The sequence below is a fragment of the Callorhinus ursinus genome, unplaced genomic scaffold, assembly GCF_003265705.2.
Source record: "Callorhinus ursinus isolate GAN/ISIS: 27379988/994484 unplaced genomic scaffold, GSC_fseal_2.0 scaffold5, whole genome shotgun sequence".
NCBI classification, from domain to species: Eukaryota; Metazoa; Chordata; class Mammalia; order Carnivora; family Otariidae; genus Callorhinus; species Callorhinus ursinus.
Genome location: NW_027397067.1, coordinates 68,750,458 through 68,778,147, shown reverse-complemented (window position 1 = coordinate 68,778,147; position 27,690 = coordinate 68,750,458).

The window sequence follows — 27,690 nt, the reverse complement described above, 5'->3', positions numbered from 1 at the left end:
CTCTCCCTCTCCCGCTCCCCCTGCTTGTGTTCCCTCCCTCTCTGTGAAATAAACAAACAAACAAATAAATAAAATCCTTAAAAAAAAGAATAAAAAGAAGTGAAAGAAGCGGATTAATATTGGCCAATCAGCAGAAGCCCTCACGGTGGCTAGACAACCCCCCTTTCCCCCGCCACCCCATTTTTTAAGCTTAGTGATGCTCTTCTGTAAGAGTAATCCTTTTATGAACAGGTGCACCTGCGAATATTGAGGACAGTGTTGGGGGAAACCAATAAAAGCAAAAGAAATCCACTGAATGCCAGGCACAAGAGGCTGAATTCCGGAAATAATGCCACACCTTTCATGAATGGGCCTACATAGCATTGTCCAAGTGACAGTAGCTTTCTCCTAAGACCTGGTGAGAATCAGCCATCATCCATCTCTGGATGTAGAGCATTTTAACAGTTTTAATTATTATTTAAAACCAGTAATAAAAATAAATTACAGGATTTGAAGAAGGAAAATGAAAGCTTACAGTGGTGATGTGCCCTCCCTGGATAATCCAGTTAGGAGACAGAGCATCACTCCAATTCTCTCCCAGTTCTAGCCACTTGCCAATTCTTTTTTTTTTTTTTTTAAGATTTATTTATTTTACAGAGAGAGAGAGTGAGCACACCATGCACGAGTTGGAGGAGGGGCAGAGGGAGAAAATCCTCAAGCACACTCCCCACTGAGCACGCTGGGCTCCATCTCATGACCCATGAGATTATAAACTGAGCTGAAACCAAGAGCTGCATGCTTAACTGACTAGCCACCCACACACCCCTAGTTCTTTTTTTTTTTGTCAAAAAATATAGATAAGTTATAGAACTGCTTTTTTATTGTTTTATTTTGAAATTGATTTTGTGATGATGAATGTAAATTAGTAATTTAGTTCTAAATGAACACTTACGAAATTGAAAAACATCAATAATCAAATAAAGCCAATCAGAGTGCAATAGTTCAGATATAACCACTGTTAGGATGTTGTTATACTCAATAGAAATTTGGGCAACAAATATGGCTAAGCACTTCACAGAAGAGAAAATTCCAGTAAGTACTTAAAAGTGATAATAAACCATGATAATAAACCAACCCCACCAGTTGTTCAGGAAATTGAAAATAAAGAGAAACAAACAGCAAATTGAAAATTAAATTAGTTAAAAATATCATGGGAGACATAGCTAAAAAAAATATCAAGGAACTAGAACATAAAATCAAGGAAATTATCCAGAATACAGCACAGAGTGAAGGGAATAGAAAATACGTAAAACATCTGTTCTCTAGAAAATACACCCAGCATCCTCTCTCTCATGCTTTCCTTCCCCTTTACGCACCTTCTCTGAACAATGTGGATGTAAAGCTATTCACTGAGACAAAGGAACTAGACAGGAAGCTGGGGATGATAGCCGCATGGACGGTTGGAAGTGATCAGGGAAAGGGGTATCCATGCAGGAGGAGAGGGGACACTGTATTGACAAGGAGACCCCAAGCAGGGTGAGGAAGCTGTACCTGTGTCAGTACCTGAGCAAGGTGAGGTCATCCTTGCATGAGTGACCCAGAGTGGGAGGACTTGCCATGGTGAGCCAGACCAAGGCAGGGTGGGGAGAGATCTGTGCTTGTGGACAGGTGGAGGTGAGGATGGGAAATTGACTCCTTACAGGAGGATCGAAGGAACCAGAAGTTTATTAAGGAGAATGGTAGTCAGAGCTCTTATTGTTGGAGAAAGGAGTTACAAATACAAAACAAAGAGAGGCAACTAGAACAAACTTCGGGCTACTGGATTAGAACTGGAGGTACCACAATTGTACCCATTCTCTATTGCTGCCTAAACAAATTACCACGTATTTTGTGACTCTCAACAACACAAATTTATTATTTTCCAGTTCTATAAGTTAGAAATCCAACACAGGTGCCAATGGGCTCCAATCAAGGTGCTGGCAGGGCTGCACTCCTTTCTGGAAGTGCTGGGTTTGATCCCTCTCCTTACCCTTTGCAGCTCCTACAGGCTGTCTGCATTCCTTGGTTTGTACCTCCTTCCTTTATCTCAAAAATAGCATGATGGGTGGGGTCATTCTCATAACGCATCGCTCTGACCTGTTCTGCCTTCCCCTTCCACTTTTAAGACTTTTTGTAATTACACTGGACCCAGCTCCATAATGCAGGATAATCATCCTACTTAAAGATCAGCTAACTGACAACCTTAACTCCATCTACTCCTTTAATTCCCCTTTTCCGAATAAGGTAACATGTTCACAGTTCCAGGGGTTAGAATGTGGATGTCTGTGAAGGGCCATTATTTTGCGTATGGTTTTCAATATGTATAAATAGAGAAGTATATATAGTTTTAAAGTGTCTATGTGTGTTTGTATTTATACATATACATGTGAGTATGTATATACTCCCCCCCCCCCCCGCATTAATCCCTAGTTCTGTCACTGGGTGATCCTGGGATCAATGACACCCTGATAGCAACAAACACACATAAACACAGATCTTGACTTCTAATTAACATTCTCTATCATAAAGAACCAGGGCTCCTGGGAGATATGGCTGATTCAGAGCTGAGACATAAAAAGTACAAGATGAGCTGGATATACCTTACCATGCCAGAAAGCAAGAAAAGTACTCAGAGAATGATGGGATGTGCTCAAAGGACAGAGAAGCCAGGTTCAAGGGGTTCCTACTGACCAAACCGGAGAAATTGGAGCATTAAAATAAATAATGATAGTAGCACATTACAACCCACTGAATAAAATAGGAAATGAATAAAATAGGAAACCATAACTCCATAGATATTATTTAGCGAGTGAATACACTGAAAGTTTGAAGAGGGATGGAAGATGTATGTAGATTTAAACTGTCCCCCTCAAAATACGTATTAATTTTATGAGACAAACAGTAACTTTAGAGCAGAGAAGCAGATGAAACCAGGGAGCACTGCCTGGGCATCTATTTTGTTGGGCCACGCACCCTGGGTGGGGGGGTCTTAAACCGACACTAACCCCTCAAACAGGCTACATAACAGCCTGGAGAGCATGAGCAAAGGTAAGTTCCTGATATGATCCCCCAAAAGCCCTTCTGATAAACAGTCTCCCCTAGCTCTCAGGGCCTTTCCCTGTGTGCCCCTTAGAGAAGACCCCATGGAGCTTACCAAAACTCTGGGGCTCTTTTTGGTTTGAATTGACCAATATGGAACCCCAAAGCACTCCACCTACGGACCCTCACAAATACACGTGCCCCAGGTCTGCCTCTCTCTGCCTGCACCCTGCCTTCACCTCACCATGTGGCCCTTCGAGATGGGCCATGTACTTCCTCCAAGATCTGTGAATGATAAACTTCTGTATCTCACTTTCTCTTGTGCTCTTTTGCTGAACCACAGCTCACCATTCAGCACCCCACGGTTCTACTTAACAAATGTTAATCTAACAAATCATAACATTAACTCTGTGGGAAAGTCATTAAAGGAAGTGACTTCAAGTCCCAGCTGTTAACTCCAATAGTTCCCACAAGTGAAAACGACAAAGACTTCTCTAGACTATTAGTAAGTAAAAGATGGCAAACACCTTATTAGATAAATGAACAAAAGGCTTGAGTAGACAGTCCCAGGCAAAGGAAATATGAAAGGTGAATAAACACCGGTGGATGATCTGTTTGATCTCACTTCTAATCTGGGAAATAAAAACTAAAGGGAGACGCCATAATGATGGACCATTAGAAATCAACAAATTTGTCAGAAAATTTAAAAAACCTGCCAGCACCAAGTATAAGCAAGAATTTGGAGAAATAAGAACTCATATAAAACTCTATATGAATTTGTAACAAATCACTAGAAAATTATTTGTTAAATAAAGTTATGAAGTGAAAAAGTTTTATATCCTATAACCTGGTAATCTCACTTTTAGATATGGGAATATATGGAACTTTGAATATGTGCGATTCTCTAGTTGGTACTGGAGACTCCAGTTGCTACTGAAGAATCTTTCAAAGTACAGCCTAAATGTACATTGAAAGGAGAATGGATACATTAATTAAATATATTTACACAGTAGAATACTAGTCAGTTGTGAAAAAAAAGAATTATAACTACATTTTTCAACATGGATGAATTTTTTAAAAAGATTTATCCACTTATTTATTTGAGACAGAGAGAGAGCACAAGTGGGGAGAGGGCAGAGGGAGAGCCAGACTCCTGAGCAGACTCCCTGCTGAACGCAGAGCCTGATGCAGGGCTTGATCCCACCATTCATGAAATCACAACTGGAGCTGAAATCATGAGTCCGTCACTCAACTGAGTGAGCCACCCAGGCACCCCAACATGGATGAATTTCAAAACACAACATGGAATAAAAAAGCAAGCTGTATAAGAATAATCATAGCTTGATATAATTTTATCGAGTTCAAAAACAAAGACAACAAAGAATTACATATTTTATGCATATATAGGTATGTGGCCATATTATTAAGAAAATCAAGGAAATAGAAGAATTCCATTTTTCATTCATTATACCAGAAAAATAAAAATAATCATTGTATCAAATGCTGGTGAAGATAGGGAAATAGGCGTATTTACTAGGAGGGAGTAGGATTGCTACAATATTATTGAAAAGTAATGTGGTAATATCTACTAAAATAAAAATATATACTCTGATTAAGAAATTATATTGATCAGAATTGATCCCCTTAAAAAATGCCTCTAAATAAATATATCTGTGCAAGGAGGCATCCTTATTTGTGTTAGCAATAAGATGAGCTAGATATACCTTACTGGAAGTAACTAAAATGTCCATCAATAAGGAAACGGCTGAATAAACTGTGGTATGTCCATTCTTTGCAGTTATCTAGCTATTCAAAAAAACTGAATTGGGCTTTGAGAGGTAGTTATATTTAGTTAGATGAAAGGAAAAAAATGGCAGAATAGTGTCATGTAAAATGATCCTACTTTTGTAAATAACTGATTTGTAAAATGATAACATTAGCCCTAGGCATTTGTGCATATGAATGTATAAACTTGTCTATGGGGAAAGAAATGGATTAATGCATACCAGTGTGCTAAACTTTGTGACCCTGAGAACTAGAAATGAAAATGAGTTGGCATGAAATTATTAATTTTTAAATACAATCCTGCATTGTTTCCCTGGTTCAAAAGGGAGTACGTTCCTTTGATAATATAAAAAAAAATAAAGAAATTTTTTTAAATTTTAATAATTTATCTCCACTGGGGACATTTTAGGTTTCCAACATGTGTTCTAAGGAATTATATTTGATAATAAATTTAAAGAATTCTCTTTCCAAATAAGTTTGGAAATATGGAATAAAAAAAGTTTAAGGTAATTTTTTTTACTAAATTATTTATCAAATCACTTAATAATTTTACTTGTGATGTGAATTTCCAAGATGAGGGTTTCACTTGTAGAATTTCTTAAACATTTTGGCAACTTGGAATATCTCAGGGAACTATAACTCCATAAAACCAATTTTCTGAAATAAGTGCTAATCCAACTCCCCAGACATAACCAATCTCAACATGAGGTCCAATTCTTTCTAATCTTTTTGTTAGCCTTTTTTACATAGTGTGGATCATATGGTACACATAACTTTTACAACCTTTTTCTCTGTAATGCTACGTTATAGACATTGTTTCATCACTGGACAGATTTTTATGGACATCAGTTAGTTATAGTTTAGTTAGAATTCCAACATAAATGTTGGTGAAAATGTAACCAACACAATCCTAAATTAGTAATGGAGGATAGTAAAGAATATGGTTAACCTGCAAATCATGTACTTGTATGGTTCACACTAAAAGTTTTAAAGGGACTGACCAGAGATGATGGACATCTGGAGATAAGAGAAAAGGCTTCATGTGGAAAGGAATTTTTTAAAAGATTTTATTTATTTATTTATTTATTTATTTATTTATTTATTTATTTATTCGAGAGCGTGAAAGCCAAGTCGGGGAGGGGCAAAAGGAAGGGGAGAAGTAGGCTCCCCACTGAGCAGGGAGACTGACGCAGGGCTCCATCCCAGGATCCCGCGATCATGACCCAAGCGGAAGGCAGACATTTAACCGACTGAGCCATGCAGGCACCCCTACGGGAAAGGAATTTGAGGACACAGGATCAAGGCAGCTCTGGCTGAGATCAGAGAATGATGAATATCCTGGTAAAAAATGAGCATGCTCAGGGCACCTGGGTGGCTCAGATGGTTAAGCATCTACCTTTGGCATAGGTCATGATCTCCAGGTCCTGGGATGGAGCCCCACATCTGGCTCCTGGCTGGCCCAGCAGGGAGTCTGCTTCTCCCTCTCCCTCTGCCTCTCCCCCTGCTTGTGTGCTCTCTCTGTCTCTCTCAAATGAATGAATAAAATCTTTAAAAAAAAAATAAATGAGCATGGTCAAGACAGGGACTATAGCTTCTATTAAGAGAATAACTTGACTGGTTTACATAGAAATTACAAATGTGACTTAAGGGTGAGATCCAATTCTATAGAATTCTGTAGAAGGAAGCAATGCTTATTATTATGCAGCTAGAGCTGGGCTGTGGTAACTGAGACCTACAATAAAAAAGATTTATGTTTCTAAATTCGGTGAGTTGTCTTCACTGTTCCACAACAAATCCCTCATTCATGGAAATGGCTATCCACTGAAAAGAAAACTGAAAGCCTATCTGGAGTCAGTTCAGGCTACTATAGCAGCACACCATAGACTGGGAGGCTTAAATAACGGACTTTCTTTTCTCACTGTTCTCGCAGCTGGAAGTCCAATATCAGGACGCCTGTATCAGGTAAGGGTCCCTTTCCTGATTCACAGAGGGCTCTCTTCTCCCTGAGTCCTCACCGGCAGAGAGCAGACAACAGATAGCAAGGGCAAGCTCATGTGTCTCTTCTGCTAAGGGCACTAATCCCGTTCATAAGGGCTCCAGCCCCATGACCTCATCATCATCCAAAGACCTTCCCCCCACCGCCCAGTACCATTACACTGAGGGTTAGGATTTCAATGTAAGAATTTCGGAGGTTGGGGGACAAAAACACTCAGTCCATAACAGTCACTCCAGTAATTAGATTGGAAGCTACAAAAACCCTTATGTGAGTAATAATAAGTACTAACATTTTTAGAGTAATTTACAAACCCTACTCCTATGTATTATCTAATTTTATCTGTTCAACCCATCTGTGAGAGTTAGGTATTATTATCTTAATATTATAAATAAAGAAATTGAGACTCAAAGTACTTGAACAATTTGTTCAAAGTCACAGAGTTAATTAGTGAATGAACTCAGATTTATACCCAGATGTGTCATCTGATGTTTGTTCTGCTGCACCATATTCCTTCCTCAGTATTAGGCACTCTGACAATAAAGACAAAGGATATTAGTATGTTTAACTTGTTAACTTGTATACTCTTGATTTTTTAAATGTGGATTTTTTTTATAGTTAGTTGGAGGATCTCTTCAGGTAATTGGTTTTTTTAAAAAACAAAAACATTGGTGGCATATTTCTATGCTGTTGCATATTGGAGAATATGTTTCCTTTGTCAGAAACATGAAAGGTAACTGGAATAGGTGCAAAGATTTGGGGTCACAACGCTCTTCCCTTAAAACCCATCAGCTATCACTCCTTACGTTCTAACTTCTGATGTAGTGAAGTCTGAGCCAGATGATTTGTGTTCTTTTGTTGGTAACCTGTTTCTCCCCCCACCACTGCCCCCTTAACTGAGTACCTGTCGAAATTTCCTTTACCCTGCTATATCATAAATTTTGCCAGGATGTTTCTGTCAGTCCTTTTTCACTCATGTCATCGGAGAAGCAAAAACCCTTTTGTCTTTACTTTCTAATCTAATTACTTATTGGGATTTAAAAAAATTTTATCTTTGATACCTACGTCCCAGTTACTTCGATTTTCTTTTCCTTGTGAACACTTGCTATGTTTAGGTGAGATCTCCTTTCTCTGCCCTCCATATCTATCATTTCTGCTGTTTTCTCACATTTTATTTTTTTCTTAGAATTCCAGAAGTTCTCAGTTTCTTTCTTTGTTAGACAAACATTTGTCAAGTGTTACTCTGTGTCACTCATTGTTCTAAGTCTTTGGGATACACGAATGAACATAAGGAACAAAAATCCTTATCTTTGTGAGACTTAAAAGAAAAAAAATAGAGAGTATTTTAGATAGTGATACATAATTTGGAGATAAATGAGCAGGAAAGTGAATGCCAGGAGTGGGGAAGTTGAATGCTTAAATGCAATGAGAAGGCAAGATCTTAATGAGAAACATTGGAGGAAAGACCTGCAGTAGGTGGGAAAGTAAACCAGGTGGGTGTCTGAAAGGATCACAGCAGGCAGAGCAAGTAGAGGGCAGTGATGCTGACCACACACGTGTTCAAGGAAAAGCAGACATTGGTGTTCCTCATCTACAGTATGACGGCGGCAGTAGTAGGCAATGAGGCCAGCATGGTCATCTAAAACCAGATCAGGTGAGGCCACCTGGGGCACAGTAAGAACTATGGCATTTGCTCTAAAAAGGAAAGACAGTGAAGAGTTTTGAGCAAAGAAGTAGCGTGAGTTGATTTTCTTTTTCACAGAATTACTCTACCTGCTGTGAATAGGGCCAAAGGCAGAAGGAGAGACATCAGTGAAGGCTACTGACATGGTCCTAAATGAGAGGTGATGGTGATTTGAACCAGAATGACAGGGGAGGAGGTGATGAGATGCAGTTGGACACAATATATGTCAAAGGATTACCAGTAAGACTTTCTGATGGATTGGATATGAGAACTATAGATTTTTGTACTGGGCAACTGGAAGGTGAGAGTTAAATTTCAGCAAGGAGAAAATTCCAGAAGTAGGGAAAGGAGATCAGAAACATATTTTAAAGCATGTTATTTATGAGGGGTGTGGCTTATTTTTGCCCAAGGTTTTATTTGTAAGATTCATACATGTTAACAAATGTGGCTGTAGTTAATTTATTTTCACTGACCTATACCAGGGGTTGGCAAACTTTTTCTGTAAAGAGAAGATAGTAAAAATTCCTGTTTTTGTGACCAGATGGTCTTTACTGCAACAACTCACCCGGGTCATAGTATGAAAGGAGCCGTTGCCATTATATAAAAGAATGAGCATGGCTGTGTTCCAATAAAATACATTTGCAAAAATAGGCAATGGGCCAGATTTGGTCCATGGGCTGTAATTTGCTGACCCTGTCATCTACAGTACCCTACTGAGTGACTATACCACGATTTGTTTATCTATATTACCGCTGATGGGCATTTGGACTGTTTCATCTTGGAGCTATTGCAAACAATGAACCTTCCTAAGGCATGTCTTTTGGTGCCCAAGTGCTTATATTTCTATTTGGTATATAAAAAGAAATGGAATTGCTGGGTCATAGGCATGTTAATTATCAATTTTGGTGATGTTATACTGTTTTTCCAAAGTGACTCTAATAATTTAACTTCCACCATCTGCATTTGAGAGTTACCCTTGTTCCCCACCTCACCGGGAACTCACTACTGTCAGTCTTTTTGCTCCAGTGAGTGTTTAGCGGTATTACATTTTGATTTCAATTTGTACCACAGGCTTGCTAATGAGGATGAACACTTTCATATAGTTTTTGGTCACAGACGTCCTCTTTCCTATGGGGCTGGTTAAAGGATTGTGCACATATTCCTATTGGGCTTTTTCTCATTATTTTGTAGAGTTCATTATAAATTCTGCTTATAGGTTGCAATGACATTTACCCAAGTCTTTACTTTTTTGATGTTCTTTATTCATTCTTACGTTTCTCAGCTTCTATATGGCATACATTTCTTGTGCATTGAATGAACATGTCCTTTTAGTGTTTCTGCTAGTGCAGTTCTGCTGGTGATGAATTCCCTTAGTTTCTGTTTGTTTGAAAATATCTTAAATTCACATTAATTTTTGAAGGGTTTATTTTTCTAAGTATAATATTTTAGGTTGTCTATCATTTTCTTTTAGCACCTTGAAGAAAGCATTCCTTTGTCTTCTGGTTTCTATAGATTCTGTTGATAAATTATCTATATTATTGCTGCTCATTGGAGGTTAATAAATCTTCCCCACTTTCCCTCTGTTACTAATTGTTGGGTTTTTTAAATCTTTCTTCTGGTTTTAGCAGTTTTGTTATAATATTCCTAGGTGTGGCTTTTTTCATATTCATCCTGCTTGGGATTTCTAGGGCTTCTGAAATTTGTGGCTTAATTTCTCTTGACATTTTTGAGGAATTCATATTGCTTTTTGCCCTTTTCCCTTGCTCCCTTTCCCTTCTGGGCCTCTAATTATCTATTAGACTTTGTTATTGGACTGCCTAGGTATGTTACACATTTTTCTGTATATTCATTCATTCCTCTTTATAAGTTTCATTCTCAATATCTTCTTTGAGTTAACTAATTCTACTCTTGGCTTTGTCTAATCTGCTCTTTAACACATAATGCATTAAGTTATCATTCTTAGTTATATATTTGTTTCATATCTAGAATTTCAATTTGATTCTTTTCGTAGTTTCCAAGTTCCTGTCAAATTATCAATCGTGTCTGTTATTAATGTGAAGATATTTAGCACAGTTGTTTGTTTTAATCTGTGCTTTATAGCTTTATTATGTGGATGACCTCTGGATCCATTTTTCTTATTTGTTGTTCCTCCTGATTTTATATCATATTATCTTGCATGTGCATCAATGTGTATTCTTTTTTTAGTTCCATAAATATTTTTCCCAGTTTTTTCTAGGTTTTCTCAGCAGGAGGTTAGTCTGAACCATGTAGTCTATAACTCAGGAAGTAGAATTTCTGACTCTTCCTTCTTTTTTTTTTCCATTTTTTGAAAATATCTGAATTGTGCTCTTGCATTTTTTTTAGTTTTCTTCCCATCTTTTATATCACACATCTGTACTTTCATCTCTTCCTAATAACTTTTATCTCCCCGCCTTTCTTAGGGTGATCTGCTTCTGTTTCAGAGAAGCAATGTTTCCTTACATTCTCCTGAAAATACCAAACTAGTCTCTAAAATTTCCCAAATCTGTTACTCTTCTGAGTCCTCAGGACAACATTCCTTTGTTTTATCCTGCAATTTTCCCCAAAAGTTATTAAAATTGCTCTTTCTGTTTGTTTGTTCTTGAAGGAGAAGATCTTTCTAGATTAATGGACAGAGTTTGCAGATCACTATTCTGCTTTCTGTCAGCAGCAGGTCTGGTCAGGTCTCAGACTGTGACCTATATATACCTGGATGACAGCTTGATGTGTACAATTTTTAGGCCAATTCTTAGTAGGTTTTCCTTAAGTAGGTTTTAATTAGGCTAAAAGAGCACTTCTTTGAATGCATAAAAATGCAGAGTAAAAAACCTTGTAAATCCCAGTATATGTGCTCCCGCTAGTTCTCCTTAGTTTTACCTTTCAACTTTCTATTCACACCACCACTTAGGATCATCATACCTCCAGGATGCAGCACTATATCCTTCACATTTTAGCAACTTTTCTAAATGTCATATTCCTTATTTGTGAAATGGGGATAATAACAGAATTGCTCTTGTAAGACTATTAATTGAAAGGAGTCCTATAAACTTAACCCAGCACAGTTGCTGGCACTTAGAATTAAATAAATGTTAGCTATCGTTATTGTTAGAAGTAAGTAGTAGTACCACTAGTACTACTATTAATTTGCTGCCACCTGCTTCCCACTCTGACCCTAACGTGATGGATTTAATTAGAGATGACTTGATGAGATTGTTGGCGTCTGGGGAGTGGACCAGTTTGCCGGCTCTTTGAAAGGCAGTACCAGTGCGATAAAGAGATTTATACCAGTTTTCTGATAGGAGCGGTTTCATATGTTTGCTAAGGTCTGGACAATGGAAGAAGCAAAAAGCAGTTTCAAATGCTGATAGGTGTACAACAGAATACAGATGAGTGCAGTAGGCCAAGGGTAGTCAAAAGGGATGGGTAGGCCTGCGAAATTTGAGAGCACATGCCTAGTGTTGCAGGGCAGCTCTATTTCAGCTTCAGCTAACCAATACTACACCAAAATGTGGGCTGAGTGATTTCCCCAGAAGGTGGGATTTGTAAATGAAGTCATATTTCATATTTATGTCAATTCATTTTTTTGAAGATCCAGGAGAGCAAACAATCTGTATGGGCTCTATGGGTTGTATATCGCTCATGATATATTGTTTTTTAACTCATAAAATAAAGCCAACTGCCTTGTCAATAGCATCCCATGACCTGGCTCCAGAAATCTACATCAACGTTATCTTCCACCTCTTTTGATTTTAACTTTATACTCTAGTAATTCCAAGATGCTCCCCAAGAATCCTCTGACTGGCTCCTAAACCACAGGCTTGCTAAGTGGCCCTGTTACGGGTTTTTTGTGCCAATTTGGACATAGAACCACCACAGCACTTGCTGCCCGGCTTTAAAACATGGGTTTCCATCATCCCCATTCATGCAACGGCTTCTTGAAGCTGAAGATCATTCTTATCCACCTCTCATCCCAGTGCCTAACACACACTTGACCCTCAGATAACACTTGTTAAACTGAATTGAAATTTTTGAAAGAACATGGTAAGTGTTAGGATCAGTCTTCGCAATATAGAATGTATAGAGGGCATGAGCACAGAACTCTGATTATTCATGGTTTTCTTTACTCATCATTTTGGGGTCTGAAGAACCAAAGCCCTGTAGGACCTCTAAGGCAAAATATGTTTGAGAAACTTCCAATAGACTCATTTCCCTAAACTATAACATTCAAATAGCAAAATTACTCTAAGTAATAGTGACCATCACTGTTGTTTATGTGAGAGGCTATGAAATGAAGTTCTTTGCTAAGTAGTTTATAGGAAATAGGTTTTTCAATCTTCATGCCATCCATAAAAGGCAGATGCTATTATTGTTCCCATTTACCAGATGAAGAAATTGAGGTTCACAAAGACGGTCCTTGGTGATGCAGCTAGAAATGGGTGGATCCAGGATCCACACACAGGTCTCACTCCCCCTCACTTCTTTATGCCACCCTACCAGTGCCAAGTGACGTCAGTGGCCTATGGATGACTTCTTTTTTTGTCCCAACAAACCTGTAACTCAGAAGGAATCCACACTGCTTTGTGACTTTCTCATGATGGTTTTGAAGAGGTGAAGAAGTACAATAGGATTAGAGGCATCTTGGATAAAAATGACTATATTTGATTGCTCTGATTGTGCCTTTAAGCATCCTTTTGGAATACAGATCCTTTTAGAAAAAGAGGCACTCCAAATAATAGGGAGGTTTTTGAGAAAACACCTCTCTCTGCCTGTGAATAAAGAATAAAGCAAGGACCCTGGGGGTCATATATTCTTGGTTTCAAATCCCCACTCTGTCCTCTTATGAATTGATTATATTCTTTCAGGCTTATTTTCCTTATATATAAAATAGAACTAATGATGCCCTGTTGGACTCACAGGTTTGTTATGACAACATGCATAGGAAAGAGCTTTTGAAATTGTAGGGCACTAAGCGTGCAGGAAGCATGGTTACGTTGCAGAAATGACATTCCCCAAGACATTTTATGGGAAATGTGTTAACCTGGGGCAGGGTCTAGGTATACACTGTGTGGTCCTGCTTTGATAACAGCTCAGTGGCTTAAGTAACCATCAAACCAGTGGAAATCAGGCTGTTAACACCAGACACATATAATCTATTGAAATGGACTTTCTCTTTGCCAGGGACCTATAATCACACCTTATGAAAAGCAATACATATTTTTCAGCATGTTAATAAAATGCACATCGATGAGCAATGAAAAGCAAGAAGGCAATAACAGAAAGAGATATTAGAAAAGCACACTGCTATGGGGATGGGTGGGAGAAATTCAGTGTGCTTTTTATTAATACTTATGTAACGCTTAGCCAAACTCATCTTTATAAGAACCTCAAGCCAGGTAGACCTGATTTCCATCATACTAATTGTCCATACAGTAAAGAGGAAATTCCACTCAACTGACAAGTGATGCCAAGGAAAGGAAGCAGGGATTTCTCTTTTCATCCCCAGGCGTTCTGTGTACCAAACTCAGACCTTCTGATTCAAAGCTATCTTTTGCATGAAAATCTGTTTTACAAAAGACAACCGATGTCTCTTACTCCTCCATGACCCTTTTACCAGGAAATAAGCAACTCATTTGTTATCAATTTAGTTCTCATGAGTTCACTCGGAGAGTGTCCTGGGACTGTGGGACTCTGTCCTATTGAATTAGCAGATGTGATTTTGATAGCATTTAATAGTGCGAGAGAGCCTGTCTCACCAAGGACCCCCTTGTTGACTGTTAACTAATAACTAGTAGATGCTTCTGTGCAGCAAAGAAGTCAGTATGTGACAGACACATCAGAAGGTAAAAGAATATGCTCATTAAGAAGAAAAACAGATAATCTGAAACACTTAAAATGAAAATAAAAATGATGGTAATATCATATTTATTGAATAGTTCTGGTACCATAATAAGCACTTACATATATCATTTAATTCTCCCAGCAAGCTGTGAGGTAGACAGTATTGTTAATCTCAATTTGCAGATGAGGACACTGAGGCAGAAAGAATTTAGGTAAATTTCCGAAGCCTCCCAGCTGCAGAGTCAGAAAACCTACAAAGTCTAATTTGAAAGGAATCAGTCGTTCTTCTTCAGATAAACCCCTGGCACTGCTTCCCCGTGGTTGGCATGAAGACAGAAAAATAAAGAAAACATCATCCCCAACTGCCAAGAGCCACTTTCTATCTAAATCACTTCTCTTTATCTCCCTACCTTACTCTACTTCTGCAGTCACAAGCTCACCTTTGCACCCTCTGACCACCTTCCACTTCCTGGGACAGGAGTTCCCCTTTTTCTTATTGGTCTAGTTCTACTTCCTGCAACAAAACCTCAGCTTTCCACTTTCTGACCTCATTCTACTTCCTGGGTCATTAGCTTACATCTCTTAACTGACCTCGGTTTGCTTCTTGGTTCTCCTTCCTAGAATGTAAACATGTCTGGACATAGAAAACAAACAAGCAAGAAAATAAATGACTACCTTCATAGTTCTTACTTTGTAAGCAATATCAAGAATGGAAGAGGACTTTGTATGTTTGAAATCTCTTTATCCTAAGAGTGACAAAGCACTATGGAATTCAACACTCAGGCTGAGGTCGCAGAGGGTCTTGTGAGACTCATTTTCTCTGAAGATAAGAAAGGGGTATTACAGCTATGAATTCAGACCTTGGGGCTGTCAAATTGCAAAAAATTGAGCCTAGAAGCAATGAATCCAGAATATCTCTCTGGGTATTATTATTATTATTATTACTATTTTAATGGAGACTTTTTTGCATGAGACCTCTTCCAAAAAATGAAAGAAAGAAAGAAAGTTAGATCACATGAAGCTTCTGCCTAATAATTCCTTGAATTTCAGACAAACATGCAATATGAGAGTAGTGCAAGCAGCAAGAATAATCTTTTGCTAAAAAAAAAAATCATTGCAACCAGGTCAGCATAAAAAAAGCACAAACTGTGAATAAACATTCCTAACCACCCACTCAGGTAGCTGAGGCTTGAGATCAGAAAGACCAACGTCAGATTCTTTCACATCCCAGTTCAGATCTTTGAACCTTAGATACCCCATCTGTAAGAAAGAAAAAGTACAAACCTCTCAGCAGCTCATCAAATGAACCAAATAAGAATAGCTAACCTTTATGAGAGCTTACTCAGGGCCAGTCTCAGCTTTTAACATACATCATCTGAGGCCTCCAACCGGCAGTCCATGACATATTTTTTTTGTATATTTGTCTGTGTTTTACCTACTAGATGTTTCAATATTTGTTAATTAGTTGTCATCATTTAAAACTGGGAAAATTTCACCATCTTCTCCCCATTTCTGGCTCCTCTTAAAAAAATGGCAATGCTGAATAGCACCTACTTTAGGGGAGACATGAACACTGCCCCCCCCCCCCCCCCCCCCCCGCCAGTTTCTTTTAGGCCCTACCCAGCTCTGCTGCACGGCACTCAGCTCATTTTGCTCATGTGCACAGTCTTCTTGGCCTCTCTAGACTTTTGAATTTGCCACACCTGCATCACATCTTAATCCTTGAAAAAGCTCAATGAAGTAAGTACTGCCTTCACATGGGAACATAGAAGTAAAATTGATTTTTAAAAAGGTTGTTCAATCCACACTAGTTAACTTCCTCCTTCACTTTTTTATCTGCGAAATTTGGTTGGATTCCATTGTAGAGGGGAAGGCCTGTTCTTAAAAATTTAATTAAATACAGCTGAAAATAGACACTCTTTGCTGAAGCTTTTATTCAAAGAACCATAAAGTGCTATTCAACGCAAATCCAATACAAAAATAAATCCACCAATGTCCACTCCTGCTATTAAGGGTAGATGAGACACATCGTTACCTAGTATCAACCAAAGAGCCTATTAAAGTAAGAATGTTTTATGAAATAGAATATGTCTTGAGCTGGAACTTAATTATTGCCTAAAGAGGTGAATGTTTAAAGCAAAAAAGGTTGGGGGAACAAATTTAGAAGATGGGTTGTGAATTATTTATGGGCCTTTTGAAAAAGGTCAGCATTTTTACTCAATTCCACCAGGACCCTCTGAGGAATGCAATGCTGCTACTCTAGATGCTTCTTCCTTAGGATGCCTGCTCTTTATCAGCATCCCTGTCTCCATGGTAATAGGTTAGTACTCATCCCCCACCCCCACTCCTACCTACACCACCCATTGCAAACCTTAGCGAGAGGAAAAGCCCTCTGGGGGGCCATGCACTGCAGCTCCAGGACATAAACAACGCCATGGGTGGTTGCCATGGCAGTTCTTCATCCACAATATAATTACCCCAAGGTGCACTGGCGATGCACTTATGTGCATCAAAACAAGAACAGCTACATTTCAATAAATCACTCCAGCCAGGTGGTCACCATGCTAGTATTATAAGAAGCTGGGGTTACAAGGCAACCATGGCCATAATTCATCATTAGGAATAATGGCAGGCCTGAAGTCCATCCCGGGCATGGAGTGCTTCTCCAGTTTTATACAAGAAAGCCACATGTCTCCATAAAAAGAATACCAGGCAAATTCAGATTTCCATCCAGGCCTGCCAACGTAGAGATGATGCTTGCTTCTTTTACTTAGCAGTTGTGCGGATTTGATCAAATCATTTTTCCTATCTGAATGTAGATTTGCTCATTTGTAAAATGCAAGTCATAATATATACCTTATGAAATTGTCACAAGTATGAAAGGGCATTTATAGGTGGATAATGACTAACATTCAGTGGCAGTTATATCATTTTTTATAATGAAAGGAGTTTGAGAATGAATGACAGTCCTCAAATAATTAAAAGATAAAATCTTCCAAATAAAAGGACCCATTCATCCCTTCTTCTCCACACAACCATATTCATATACATGTGTGGCTAGTAGCCACTTGCACTCAAAGATATGCCCTTGCAGATGAAGAGGTTAGGCAAATACCCTGCCTGTGTTGTGCATAGTTGAATTCCTTCATCAGACACTCTCCTGAGGTCTAGCCTTCATCCTCCTGCCAGTGAATGTTTCACACCCCATACCATCACAATAAGAACAGTGTATCTAATCAGGGTTCACAATCGTGTTGAATGAAGAAGTGAAACTCAGTTTGGATTAATCTTCCTCCAAGCCAAATAGATGGCGCCTCCGGCATCAACCTCTCCTTTGTCTTCCTGTCAAGCCTTATCACCAACTATTCCCCCTTTTCCTCTTCCTAGGATTTTAGCAAACATTTTCTCAGGCCGCAAAATTCGGAGTTGAGTGAGCATTCTCATTCCTGTTTTATCCTGATGCTCATGGAAATTCTGTGACATGTCCAAAGCCACTCTGTTAGTCAGTGGCAGGACTGAAAAGAACACAGGTATCTGACCCCTACCTCCCCTTCATCCAGAATTCATTAAACTGCCCCAGACTCCTCTCCTAATAGTCTGTTGAAAAATTTATTATGCCATTGCAAATATGCTGTTGAGACTAATACTATCAGAATCAGTCTCACTTTCAAAAGTCTCGGACATTTCAGACAGAGCCATCAAGAAATGCCACTTGAGATGAAGTCGTTGAATTCTTTGAATAATCCAGTTGTCAGCCATCAGGCCCCATACATCATGTACTATTTTCCAACTGTCTCTCTTCCTGAACACAGGAATGACCCATTTAAGCACACCAGCATTTGCTTCGCTTTAGTTAGCTTCAATGCTAATATTCATGCATATGTGTAATTTTGCTTTTTATCCAAACTGCCCCCATTATATCTTTTTGCAGCAGGTTCTCTGAGAAGGATGCAAATATCTTTTTACAAGTTAATCTGTCTTGCCTGAAAGATTTAACACTTTTATTTCATCAAGTCTTCCCTGGGCCTGGGGGATTCAGAATTGGAGGGATTCCTGATTATAACTCACTGTTTTACAAGATGTTTCTTTTTTAACCAGTCTTCTCATCTTTGTCAGAAGTTTCAACGACTTTCTCCATCCTTCAGGATAGACATTTTTATGATGTGATTTCCTACATTCTCTAAGGGAGAATGTGGCTAAAGGGAAAACTAAGGGCTGACCATGAAGAGTTTCTGTAACTGGTGTCTAAGTTAGAGTTTCCAGGTCCCCTTTGGAAATGGAATCACAGTGAGTCAATAACCTAACAAAGACAGCCTTTCCTTTGACCTGAACACCAGGTTTTCAGGAGTGAGAAACCTTATAAACCTTCATTTAATGTGACTTTTATTTTAATATTATAATTGTTTTAGGTCAGTGAAACTACTCTGTATGATGCTGTGCTCATGGATAGATCTCTTACATATTTGTCAGAACCCAAGACTGTACAATATCAAGAATGAACCCTAATGTCAGCTATGAATTTTGGATAATAATTATGTATCAATGTAGATGCATCAACTATAAAAAATTTGCCACTTTGGTGGGGATATTGATGGTGGGAGAGGCTGTGCATGTGTGGGGGCAGGAGATTTGTGGGAAATCTCTGTACCTTCTGTTCAAGGTTGCTACGAACCTAAAACTGCTCTAAAAAATAAAGTATTTTAAAAACTATTAGGATAATTGATATGAAAACTATTTACTTGCAAGTACATAAATTATACCTCGAACAAAAGCTCTACTTTTGTAATCCTGTGCTTTCTTAGAGCCATTTTTTGCTTTACTCATGACCCTGTTCCTCATGTCTATACAAAGATCTGGCTGTTATGATTGTGTGTGTGTGTGTGTGTGTGTGTGTGTGTGTGTGCGTGTTCGAAATAATTTCAGCATAAGAATTATGTGATTGTAATCTTGTCATCAAATATTTGTTCATTTAGATGCTACTAATTGGAATTTGTGCTATTTGATACACAGGTTGCAATTCTCTGTTGAGAATTGGTGTGAGAGATAGAAGTGGTGCTGAGCGAAGTAAGTCAATCAGAGAAAGACATGTATCATATGACCCCACTGATATGAGGAATTCTTAATCTCAGGAAACAAACTGAGGGTTGCTGGAGTGGTGGGGGGGTGGAAGGGATGGGGTGGCTGGGTGATAGACATTGGGGAGGGTATGTGCTATGGTGAGCGCTGTGAATTGTGTAAGACTGTCGAATCACAGACCTGTACCTCTGAAACAAATAATACATTATATATTAAAAAAAAGAAGAAGAAGATAGCAGGAGGGGAAGAATGAAGGGGGGAAATGGGTGGGGGAGACGAACCATGAGAGATGATGGACTCTGAAAAACAAACTGAGGGTTCTAGAGGGGAGGGGGGTGGGAGGATGGATTAGCCTGGTGATGGGTATTAAGGAGGGCACGTTCTGCGTGGAGCACTGTGTTTGTTTTGCACAAACAATGAATCATGGATCACTACATCAAAAACTAATGATGTAATGTATGACACTACATCAAAAACTAATGATGTAATGTATGGTGATTAACATAAAAATAAAAATAAATAAATAAATAAATAATAAAATATTAAAAAAAAGAAGTGGTAAGAATATTGTTCATTTTTCAAAGTCTCCTAAAAATCTCTTCATCATCCCTCCTTTGAATATAAACACCCATCAATTATAGATGATTCTTACTAATTCAAAAAAATCAATTTTAGAATCTCTTGATGAGTATCAGTTTGTTAGTTGCACATTGAATTACTGTATCTTATGGCAAATAATAAACCTGGCTGCTCTTTTATAAATCACAGACCAAGGACTGAATTTCTCTCAAGTTCTTTTAAATTAGTTAAGTTTAACTATACATAAGCTTCTCCACTATCTCTGACATTTTGATTCAAAAAGCATTTACCAATAGAGATTTTGTCCTATTCTTCATACATTTATACAGGACCTAAAATCACATACATCACAGATGCATGGTACATATTTATAAATTGTTTGATAAATTCTATCTAAATTTTATAATCTCTTGTTTTATTTAAATTCAAGTTAGTTAACATGCAGTGTTTTATTAATTTGTGGGTACAGTTTAGTGCTTCATCAGTTGCATATAACACCCAGTGCTCATTACATCAAGTGCCCTTCTTAATGCCCATCACCCAAATACCCCATCCCCCCACTCACCACCCCTCCAGAAAGCCTCAGTTTGTTCTCTATAGTTAGAGTCTCTTATGGTTTGTCTCCCTATCTGTTTTTATCTTTTGATAACCTTGTCTCACCCAAGCTTTCTCAATCTTGGCACTATTGACTTTAGGGCTGGATAATTCTTTGTTGTAGGAGGCTGTCTTGTGCATTGTAGGATGTTTAGAAGCATCCTTGTCCTCTATACACTAGAAGCCAGCAGCACCCTCTGATTGTGACAAATAAAAATGTCGCTGGACATTGCCAAATATCTTCTAGGGAGAGGGGATCTCCCCCAGTTAAGAAACACTGGACTAACCAAGGACTGGGCTCACAAAGCTCTCCTTTCTTTAAAAAAAAATCTATTTTAATTATGCTTAATGTAACTCGAGTTAGCTCAGCTCTTCAGAGCATGGTACTAATGAGTTCAAGGTCAGAAGATTGATCCTTATGAGGTTTAATGCATTCATTCAGCAACCAATTATTGAGTGGCCTACAGTTGCATTGCCCTGTGCAAGTTGCTGAGAGGAAAGCTAGAAAAACACAAAAAGCAACCAATGCCCTCCAGGAGCTTGTGATCCCACACAGAGAGTGAAAAAAAGCCAAATGAATGGTGGATACAGTAAGATAATAATCCAAGGTGACACCAGGGGTTGAGAAAAGCTATGCCTGAGCCTAATATTGAAAAACAGAAAAGAATGTGGTTAGACAGAGAGGAAGTAGAGTTGATTGCTCCCACAAAATAGGAATAGCAAGAACAATTATTTATAGTAAACAGTTAACATGTGCTAAGCACCACAGTACTTATTATATCATACCCCCTGTGTACAATGTAGATGTACATCATGAAAGTTAAGTTCTGGCTCTGAAGTCATCAGACTTTGGTTTATACCCCTACTTCTCCTAGTTCCCTAGATGTCTTGGGAAAGATACTTATCCTCTTTACATATTAATTTTCTATGTATAAAGTGGGAATAATATATGGTACTGTTGTTTTGAAGCCTAAAAGAGGCGACAGCATGAAAATTCATTTAGCATAGTATCTACACTAACAATAAATAGTGAATATTTTCATCCCTCTTAGTTTTACAATTGCTATTAAATAATCATTGATTTTGGTAGATTTTGGTATTTAAGCCAGGCCTGTCTGCCTCTGAAGCTGTACACTCTGATTCGGCATCTTCCTGGAGTGCAAGGCAGCGGCAGAGAGCAATGGGAGTGCCAAGCCCTACCCGGAGGAATACAGTGAACCACAAGGAGCTGGTACTATTCACGAACAGCAGGAGGTACCAGTGACTCTGAGCACTGCTCATATGAAGACCCCCCAAAAAGCCACTGTAGCTGGAGTGAAGAAAAATTTTAAGAAGAAAAGAAAAAGAGAAAAAAAAAAGAAAAGAAAAAGGAGAGCAGAGGAACTGCGGTATTAGATGGAGGGAAAAGATCACCCTGGCCCCTTGAAGAATGGAGAATGGATTGAGGAATGACAAAACTGGGAACAGTGGGGCCAACGAGGAGACCAAGTGATAAATAATGGTAGCCTGGACTTGGCTAGTGATGGAGAGATGAGAGAGGTAGAAGGATTTAAAGATGTTTTTGGTGATAGAGTGTTCTTCAGCTAGCAAGTGGTAAAGCCCAGGTATTTGACTGCAAATCTAATCCTCTTATGCTACATTATAGCCATCTTCTCCTCCAACCTACATACCTATAAGCACTAGGCACTAAGAAAACAAGAATAGCTATATGCATAAATCAGCCCTGCATCCTCCAAAACGGAAAAAGAACTCAAATTTTATCTGTCTATCTATCTAGCTATCTAATTTCTATAACCAGCTCGGGGCTCAAATTCATGACCCCAAGATCAAGAGTCACATCTCTACAGACTAAGCCAGCCAGGTGTCCCAAAGGAACTTAAATTTTGTGTTTTTTGGATTTTTGCTGAAAATAGTAAATGTCTGTAAAAAGACTAAATGAATGACATGTGGCCAGTGATATCATCTCTGTATACAAGGGAAATATGACTTGCCTGGAATGTGGTATTTACTTCAATGCATCCTATTGGCATCAAACTTTTACCAGATTATCTGTTTCTTCCAGGGCAAATTTGAATAAGTATGTATCTTTAAATTACACCAAGATGGTTTAGGTTTGATATATAGTATACTACCATCTTAGAATAAAATGGCAGCTGGAGAAATCTTTCTTATAAGTATATCTTTGATTAACTTCTAATACATTTACTGATTTAATCAATAATTATTTTGAGGTAGTACTCTGCCATGTGTTGTGCTTAATGCCAGTGATAACATGAACACAAGATAGAATATCTCCACTTTTAGCCAGTTTACAAGCTAGAGAGATGCAGACAAGTAAACAAGCAATTTCAAAAAGTCAACCATTAGCTGTATTGAGTAAGTATAAGGTCCCGGGGAATAAAAAAGACCTCCAGCCCTCTCCCAGAGGAGGTCATATTGAAGTAGAAACCTGAAGATAATTAAATTTATCCTGGAAAGGTGGAATAAGAGGGAGAATGAATGTTCCATGGTGAGCTCAGAGTATATGCAAAGGTCCAGAGATGAGTGTGAAAATGACATGTTCCTGGAACAGCAAATTCCAGGCTGGAGAGGAGTCATTTACAAGTGGTGAACCCACAAGGACAGAATCATGAAGGAACTTATCATCCATGCTAAGTAGTCAGCCTGAATTCATCCAAATGTCGAGGAGCTACGAGAAGATTCTCAATAGAGAAGTGACATGATCAGGTGTGAAATTTAAACAGAAGTCTGAGATCAGGGTGGAGAACGCATGAGTAGGGGTGGAGAGGTCAAGTACAAGACCAGGCAAGTGAATGGGAAGCCTCATGTGTTAGGACGGACTAGCAGCTCTGTGTTCTAAGAAAACTGAATGGGAATGGAGAAGTAGACAGATTTTAAAGAGACTATTTTAGTTGATAGGATGGGCAAGTTCTTGGTGATTGACTGGATGTGGTGGGTGAGCATTAGGAGTTATTGAAGACAATTCCGAGGCTTTTGACTGGAAAAAATGAATGGATTGTGGTGCTATGGAGTTAGAGAAGGAAAATACTTGACATTTTATTTAGATGGATCTTTTAAAGAAGCAGGTTTTATAAATGTGCATTAAATAACAATCCACTGGTGAAAAGTGAGACTAATAGTGGAAGACTTTTACAGTTCAGAACATGTGCTGAGAGAATTATTTATTGCAAGCCTACCATATACTGGCTCAGTGCTGTGTGATTTACAAGTGTAATCAGACTCATTAAGACTTCACCTCTCCCATTTCCCCCATATTAAGTGAGGAAATTGAGGTTCCTGTTGTCACTGGAAAGAAAATCAAAACTCTGAAGTTTGCCTGCAAGACTCTGTTTATTCTAGCTGTGCTTTCCTCTCCATTTTCCTCTGGAAACGTGCTCCAACTCACAGTTGTGTTCAGTGGCCCCTGTCCTTCTTTCAGTTTATGAAAGCCGCCATTCTCCCAGACCCCAGGATATTGGTACCTGCTGTCTCCTCAGTCTGGACTTCCATTCCCTCTGTTACTTTATTATCTCCCTTAGATCTCAGCTCAAGGAAGGCTTCTCAGGCAAGCTTTCCCTGCCTTCCCAGTCCTACTCACTACCCTTGGTCCTGTTTTAGAGGACCATACCCCTCTCCTGCCAAGCCCTGAGCTCAGAATGTAATTACACCTTTGTTAGCAGAATTACTTAATAATTTTCATCCTCAGTAGACTGTAAATGCCATAGGAGAACCCATCATACATTTCTTTATTTACCACTGTATCCCCAATGTCAAACACAGTCTTGGCACATGTTACCATGTTATTGAGTAATCAACTCAATAAATATTTGTCAAAAGTAAATAAATGAAAAAGGTAATTTCCTCAAGGTTACAGAGCTAGTAAATCTACATACATGTTATTTCATCAAACTCCACTACAATAGAGTTAGTTCTTATTATTTGTAAATTATGAAAAGGAGGGATAGAAAAATTGTCACTTATTTAAAGCTCAAACAACTCACTGATTAGTACCAAAGCTGTGGCTCGGGGTCCTACCTGACCATTTTCCTTAAAAAAAAAAAAAATCAAAAACTAATGAAAAAGAAAAAAATATTAACCCCATTTTGCTTGTTTTTTTTTTTTACATTCCTCTTACAACCTCCATTGTGATCATTTGTATGCATGCCCAAAAGGAAATGCAAGCAGTAAGTCTGTATCCAAACATTAATATGAGCTTAATGAACTAACCACAGAAGGAATCTACCACCAAAAAAATCTAAATTAATACACTAAAACCATAACTGAGAACAGTGCTTCAATTTGGCTTATCATTTCTATAGAGTGTGGTTTCTTTGCATACTGCATATTTCCCTTCAGAGAAAATTGGGAACGGCTCTTCAGTTGTGCCAGAAAGCGGTGTAGCTGTGTTGAACATTCTACAAACATTCCCTTAAAAGCATGCATCATCTTGACATTTTATTTAGATGTATCTTTTAAAGAAGCAATTGTCTCCATGCCCTAAGCTGATGGAAAGCAACTGTAGCTTCTCTTTAAAACCATTTAGGCCCCCAGAGCAGAACAATTCAAATCACAGCTATACCGCAACCACGTATGTGTATGGCTTCCCTGTGGCCAAGTTCTTAGTTAAACCGTGGATCATATTATTCCACATCAGTTGATACCTCTTTAAATGCCACTGCCTGTGTTTCTGCAACCAAATTTAAAGACGAGCCTTTGCAGTGGTGCTATACAAGCTCTTTTATTTCTTCTTGATTATTTCTATTCTCTCTATTTGCCTTTCTCTTTACATTCCTACATGTTCAGGTATAGATTATGAGCAGCAAATCCCAAGCTGATAAATGAGAAATGCATTCCATTGACTCAAAATGTGATCATGTTCCAGTATTTTTCAGAGGGCTTCCCCCTTTTTAATCCAGCTTGGATTAAATCAAGTAATAATTCACTGAAGATGGTAGCTGAATAAGGGCCACACTGATTTATCTTTCTCTACTTCTAAAGTCAATTGGCCACCTCTAAAATCAGAACACCACTCACCCAGGACACTTTGCCAAGAGAAAGGCAGTATTTTTATTAACACTTAACCAAAAGGCCTTAAAGCACTTGCTCTTTGAAAAAAATCGATAGAAAGGAAGATGAGAGGAGGATCTGAAGTAATGATAATGAAATACTTCAGTTATGGACTCAAGAAAACCAACGCACACGAACAAAAAACATAAGGAGAAATGGTCAAGAACATTCCAGTGAACATCAGAAAACAGAGAGGGTAATATAATGAAACGTTAGGAAGATAGGTTTGAGTCAGACACACTTAAGTTCACTAGTTCTTTCACTTATTAATTCACTCATTTGACAATGGTAGCATGGCATGGTGGTTAAAAGCAGAGACATTTTAGCCACAGTGACTAGAACCAAATCCCAGTTCTAGCAGGGATAAGCTGTGAAGCTTCTGGCAAGTGACTTAATGTCTCTGGTCTGTAAAATAGGGCATGATAATGTATCTATTTCATAAAGCTGCTAGGAGCATTTAATGAATTAATATAGGTGACATGATTAAAACTGTGTTACATGGTAAGCACTACATAAAATTTGCTTTTACTGTAACTTTTCCTTGTGCATCTGCTATATTCCAATTCCCTAAGTACGTGTTTATTGGAAAGGTATAGAGCAGGACTTAGTCTGCATTTTGTAGACCACTGTAAATATTATGATGGGATGGAGTAGAAGCTGGGAGAGAAAATAATGGGGCTGTGGGGTGACTTGATTTATCGACGGGTGAGAAAACACCTCTCTGGAGAAGGTGTCACTGCATCTGAAAACTGAAGTTTGAGAGAATGAGAGGCAGTCAGGTGACTTGAGGGAGATAAAATACCCAGCCAGAGGAAAGAACCGGTGTGAGGCACTGGTTGGAGAGTATTTACTACTTCTGAGGAAGTGATGTAAGGCTCCTAGGTCAGAAGCATAGAAAGGGTGGGGGAGTAGTGGGAAAGGAGCCTGGCAGCAGGGCGCAGGGTGGGCCACCAGGTCCCCTCATAGACCAAGTTCTCATCTAAGAACGGCGAGAGGCTACTGAAGGATGTTATGCAGATAAGGGACATAATCCATTTCCTTCAGGGGATAGAATTCATATTTAGGGCAGTTTTAGATTCACACAAAAATTACACCAAGTTCAGAGAATTCCCATATATCCCTCGATTCCTCATCCCCATGGTTTCTCCTACTATCCCTGTCTTTCATTACTGTGGCACAGTTTTGATAAATGATAAACTATCGATACATTATTATTACTAAGGTCCACAGTTTACACTAGGGTTCACTCTTTGTGTTGGACAGTTCTGTTGATTTTAACAAATACTTAATGCCATGTATCATACATGACAGTAGCATACAGAATCATCCAGAATAATTTTATAACTCTATGCTATTTTTATGTAAAATAAAACACTAGCTCAAAAGTATGTGGGAAATGTGGCTGGAGCAAGGGTGTGATGAGAAACTAGTTAAGTGGCTATTGTTATATTCTTGACAAGAGATGATGGTGACTTGGCCTAGGATGGAGGCACGGAAATCAGGTGAATGGGTATATTTATGAGTATATTGAAGAGTACTTGCTACTATTTTGGTAATGTGTTTGATGGGGTCATACTAATCATGGTAGGCTAACTGCTCTCTATATAAACCTCACAATCTCAGTAGCTTCTCATCATAATAGAAGTGTATTTCTGGCAAAATGGCTTTGGGCACAGGGCAGGGATGTGAAGGATCACAGGGTAAGTGCCCATCATAGTCTCCTGGCCAAAATTCAGTTCTGTAGTCCTTAATTGCCAGAGATTTGGAGAAAAAAATCTAGTTGCGGGTCAGGAGGAAGAGGAAATGGGATTTGTCAAACATAGCAATCCTTATACAGGATAAAGAAGAAGGGGTTGAGGATAACTTCTGGGTTTCTGGCTTGAGCTACTGGGTTAAAATAGATTTTGAGATTAAGATGAGGGAAGAATCAAGAACTTTGGGGTAGAGAAAGTACAGAGATCAAAATTCATTTAGGATCCAAGATCTATCCTTTAACTGT